The sequence below is a fragment of the Orycteropus afer genome, unplaced genomic scaffold (genome assembly GCF_000298275.1).
Source record: "Orycteropus afer afer isolate SDZICR_OR568_19922 unplaced genomic scaffold, OryAfe1.0 scaffold00261, whole genome shotgun sequence".
Taxonomy (NCBI): Eukaryota; Metazoa; Chordata; class Mammalia; order Tubulidentata; family Orycteropodidae; genus Orycteropus; species Orycteropus afer.
The window spans coordinates 2,040,184-2,046,092 of NW_006921848.1; positions in this window are offsets into that span (position 1 = coordinate 2,040,184).

Here is a 5,909-nt window from a genome sequence, read left to right on the forward strand (position 1 = left end):
GGTGTAAAAAGTGATGAAGAGATTTGGATGAGGGTGAACTGGGAAGGTTTGATGGAGAAGGTAGCATTGAAGAAGGAACAAATCCATCTTAGAAGAAACTCGATTAGCATGCTCCTTAGATGTGAGGATGATGAGACTTCAGCTTGATTACTTTAGACATATCATTAGGAAAGACCGATCGTTAGAAAAGAACAGCGTGGTTGGTGAAGTAGTTCAGTGAAAATGGGGGAAACCCTCAATGATTGACACAACAAAGACTGACCCAATAGCTGCAACAACAGACTAAACATACCAATAATCATAGAGACAGAACAGGAATGGGCAACATTTTGTTCTGTTATACATAAGACTGCCATGAGTCAGCGCTCAGTCCTTGGTGACTAACAAAAACAGCAACAACAAGGAAAAAGAATCAGAAAGGGGCTCAGGAAGTATTTGATACATCTACTACCCAACACGCTTTCTGCTGGGCTCCGGATGTGCTCCTGCCTGTCCACAGTTCTCTCATGAAATGATGCTCAGAATGACATGTTGCTATTGTTGTTACTGTGTGCTATTGAGTCGACTCCGAATCAGAGCAACCCCATGTGACAGAGTAGAACTTCCTTATCGGGTTTTCTTGTCTGTAATCTTTACAGGAGCAGATTGCCTGGCTCCTGTGGAGGCTCCAGCCAATCTTAAAGCCTTCCAAATATAATCTATCCAGAAAAGAGTTTAAAACAGAGATGAATAGAAGAAGGAGGGATGGAAAAATGATTTAAGATGAACATATCACAAATACTTGACATGTACAAGCTCTTTAATTCTCCAAACATGCATTGCTCCTGGTGAAGTTCCACAGCACACACCCAGGATTTGGCAGACACAGCTAGGAGCAGGAGGGTGGGAAACACCTCGATATATAAGACATAGTCTTGACCTTTAGAAGGGCTCAGATTTGTTGAGGAGACCAAAAAGGTAGCCAAATAATTATAATTCAAAGTGGTATGGGTTATGATACAAATGCCTATAGGCTGGAAAAATGCTATACAGAAGAATATGATTAATTTTCTTGTGGGTAATGGGTCTGAAAAGCCTTTAGAGGAGATATGAGGCTTACAAGGATTTTGAGGTGGTTCGGTTGCTTATTATGTGTGCAAAGAACACACAAGGGATCCACCACACCCAAAATGAAGCACAACCTGACCTGCTGGCAAAATTTAACAGTGCCTGGATTCCTGGTTTCAAGCGAACTGTGAAACCACCAGACACTCCTTATTAGAAGCTCTATTCAATGCATTTCATCTTAAACAAACATTCCTAGCTTAAAAACTGCAGTCTTTTACTTATGTGTGCATTTGAGTATCTTAAGACATTGTTCCATCTCTTAAGAATCATATCTTTCCCATATGAATCACTGTTTCATTTTTTCCTGGAGTAAGAAAAGAGACTTTGATTGCAAAAGGTTAAACTGAAGATGAGGTATGGTCTTTTTTCACTTTTCTTCCTTTGGCAAGAACACCGCAGAGCCTTTGTAAACAAAAGCCAGAATGCAGACAGTCTAGGAGCAGTTTCAGCTGAAAAAAAGTATACTTTTTTTTTTTAAATATGGTGAATTAAAGAATAGTTCAGGAAAATAAGGAGCAGGTGGCTGCTGCAGCCTGCAGGGCAGAAGGCCTGGTATAAAGACAGAGAGGTCCTTCTCACCAGGCTGCTGTGACCCATCATGTGAACTCAAACATCACTTTAGCACTTGGACAGAAGATAGCACTGAGCCTCAGTGTCCTTCCCCTGGTGGTCTCAGGCCTCCCAGCTAACATATGGGAAAGATTTAGAGACCAGGGGAAAGCCCAGAGATCAAATGCTGAGACAAATGATGGAACTAACAGCTGGAATTCATGAAGTTCCATATTAAATTGAGATTGATAGCCAGAAATCCAAAACACCCTTTCCCAAAAGAATGACAAATTAATAGCTTGAGGACCAAAAATGTTTCCAAGATTCTAAGATTTTCTTTAAATATAACCGTAATGCTGATATTTCTTTTTACAAGGGATAGTTACATTTGTTATAAATTTGGAATTATTGAATTCAAGGATGAACATGGTGAGTTTCCAAAAATGGATCTAAAATTGTATCATATGTATCTTACTTTCAAGTTTTTTTTAAAATCAAGGTATGTTAATATTAAATGTAAATAATTATTTGTGCAGCCTTTATACTTAAGTTATCTTATTTAATCCTATCACTAAATAATGGGAAATAACTATTTTATAACCTCCTTGCTGCCTGTGAGAAAATGGATACTCAAAGAGGTTGAGTGACTTGCCCAAGGTTACGCATTTGCCAATTAATATATAAACCTAGGTGTTTGGCTTCCAACCACCCCTCCATTCATGGGTGTACCCACTGAACTGAGGTTCCTAAGTCTGCATGAGTTTCCAAATCACCCTTGGAGCTTTTTAGTTTACTATTTCCTGGAGTGGGTTCTAGAATCTAAATGTTGAAAATCCTTCAAATGATTCTGATGATCCATCTGGTTTGGGAACTACTGCATTAAGATAAATGAAACATCATTCTCTTGGCAATCAGTAAGATTTACCCTTCTTTAGTCTGGGGATACAGGCCAGTGGATATGTCAAAGGCCAGCCAAGTCACACCTGGGAAACATTAGAATCCACCAAACCACACAGCCTGCAACAATTCGAAATGAGTCAGTCAAATTTGATGACTGGTGTCTGCAAGCATATGGTGAGAAGAAGCTAGAAAGTAATGTTTCCCAACTTTTTCTTAGGCAATGATACGCCTGAAACACTGCTGGACACACTAGGGAGCTGACAATATCAAAGATGAAAAGCCGTGGGTTAAGAACACTCGTCACACTGCTGCCTGTAAATATACCCAAACCAAAGTCAAAGGAGCCAGAGAGACTACCATCAAGACAAAATATGCTTAATCTTTCACTTGCTAAACAGAGAAGTGAATGCAGTGAATATGAAAAAAAGCAAGGCTTCTATCTGAGAGTACACAGATTAATTTTTTTTTAATGTTTTTTGAGCATGAGGAGGTGGTTTATATACTTTGGTGCTTGGTGGACCTATTACTGAATCTCAGCTGTGTCCCTTAGTGACCATGGGCAATGTAGAGAGAGCAATGATACTTTCATCACAGAGTATTTAGAAGCTTAAATGAAATAATGCATATAAAATATTTAGCCCCAAACCAAACCAGCGTTTATCAAATCAATTCCAATTATTGCGAGTCCATGTATTGCAGAGTAGAACTGCATTTCACAGGGAATTCAAGGCTGTGACTTTTAGAAATAGATCATCAGGGTATTCTTCTGAGGAGCCTCTGGGGAGGGGGTTCAAACTGCCCATCTTCCAGTTAACAGTCAAGCCTTTCACCATTTGCACCATCTACCAACTCCACGTTAAGTCATTGTCAGTAAACACCAGGCACCCGGTAAGTCACAGTGTTATTGTCTCTCACATCCAATGATCTTAAAATTTAATAAGTGAAAAATATAAATGCTTTAGAAAGTCACTTTTGAGAATGACTTTAAATGAAGTCAGCAAGGCTGGACTATAACCTGATTAACTATATTAACATATCTAAAGAAAGAACTTATCATTCAGAACTGCAGTTGGCCAGCAGTGGAAAAACAGAAACTGAGAAGTCAGAGAGATAAATGATGGCATGTGTCCTCCCAAAACTATTCCTAGGAGAAGGAGACTTTACTAATGGCCTTTGAATATTCCTTTCTCATTGGCAAGACCATCCATACTGTGAGATGTCTATCTCAGGCCATCTTAGTCCAATGTCAATGCACAAAATGAGTAGTTTTAAGAAGGGGAATTTAATATTTCACAGTTCTGGAGGCTAGAAGTCTGAATTCAGGGCATCAGCTCTAGGTGAAGGCCCATATTAGTTTCATTCAGCTTCATGTAGCTACAGGCAATCCTTAGCATTCTTGGGTTTGTAGAATGCTCCTTGGAAGAAGGAATGGCCAGACTTCATTTGACCTACTTTGGTCATGTTGTCAGAAGGGACTATTTCCTGGAGAAGGATATCATGCTTGGTAAAGTGGAGGGTCAATGAAAAAGGGGAAGGCCCTCAACAATATGGATCGCAGTGGCTATAATGATGGGCTCAGCTACAGTATTGAGAGGCTGACACAGGACCAGGCAGTGTTTTGTTCTGTTGTACCTAGGGTCACTATGAGTCAGAGCCAACTCGACAGCATCTAAGTTAGTAAACATCAATATAAAACTATATAGTTTTGTCAAAATATTCACACCCATGGCCCAATTCTTAAAGACTCTTTCAGTAGGTCTGGGATGTGGACAAATCAATGTGTTTTCAATAAACTTTACAGGTAATTTCTGTAGCTTCTGTTGTTAAATATGATTGAGTTGATAAGGAAAATCCAATTCATAATGATCCATGTAACAGAGTAGAACTTCCCTCAGAGTTTCCTAGGTTATAATTTTTATGAGAACAGATCACTAGGCCTTTCTCCTACAAAGCTGCTGAGTGGGTTTGAACTGCCAGTCTTTCAGTTAGCAGCCAAACACTTAACCGTTGCACCACCAGGGCACACTAATGGTTGAGAATCTATGAAGTGGAGAATGAATGTGGTAATTTGGTAAAGAGCAGAGACTGAATGGTTTACCCAATTTGTATTTGTGTCTATGTACTCAAAGGATGCTCAGTAATGGTCAAAAACGTTGTTCTTAGTTGTTAGATGGGCCCAAGGCAGTTCTGACTCATAGTGACCCTATGTACAACAAAACAAAACACTGCCTGGTCCTGCACAATCCTCACAGTTGGTGCTATGTTTGAGCCCATTGTTGAAGCCACTGTGTCAATCCATCTCATTGAGGGGCTTCCTTTTTTTCACTGACCCTCTACTTTACCGAGGAGCTCTGGTAGCGTAGTGCCTAAGGCACTTGACTGCTAACCAGAAGGCTGGCTGTTCAAACCCAACAGCCACTCCTCAGAAGGAAGATGGGGCAATCTACTTCTGTAGTGATACTGCCTCGGAAACCCAAGGAGGGGTCGCTATGAGTCTGGTCCAACTCAACGGCACATAACAACAACAACAACAACTACTTTACCGAGCATGATGTCTTTCTCCAGGAACTGGTCCCTCCTGATAACACAGTCAAAGTACAAGAGACAAAGTCTCGCCATCCTTGCGTCTAAGGAGCATTCCAGCTGTAATTCTTCCATGACAATGGTCAAAAATGAGATCCTAGAAATACACTTTTGTGACAAAAAGAGAGTTTTTTTTAGATCATCCACTGTTATAAATTCCACAGAGCTGGCTCCTGACTCTTGGTGACCTCATGCTCAACAGACTGAATGCTGCCCAGTCCTGCACCATCCCCATGATCAATTGCAGATTGGACCATTGTGATCCATAGCGTTTTCACTGATTGATTTTCAGAAGTAGGCTTTTCTTTCTAGTTCTCTTAGTCTGGAAACTCTGCTGAAACTTGTTCCACATCAAAACATCATGAAAGCATCCACTGACAGATGGATAGTGACTGCACACAAAGTACACTGGCTAGAAATTGAACCTGGAATTCCCAAATAGAAGGTGAGGAATCTACCACTGAACCACCATTGCCCTCACAATCTCCAGTGTCATTTCTATCACCAATGCCAAATTTTCCAACTACCGGTGATCCTTCCTTGTTTCCAACTTTTGCATTCCAATCACCAGTGATATCAACACATCTTAATTGCATGTTTGGTCAATTTCAGATTGCAGAAGTTGGTAAAAATCTTCAGTGTCCTTATCTTTTGCTTTGGTTGGTGTGTAAATAGGATCTGACTCATAGTGACCCCTCCTTGGGTTTCTGAGGTGGTATCACTATGGAAGTAGATTGCCCAACCTTCCTTCTGAGGAGTGGCTGGTGGGT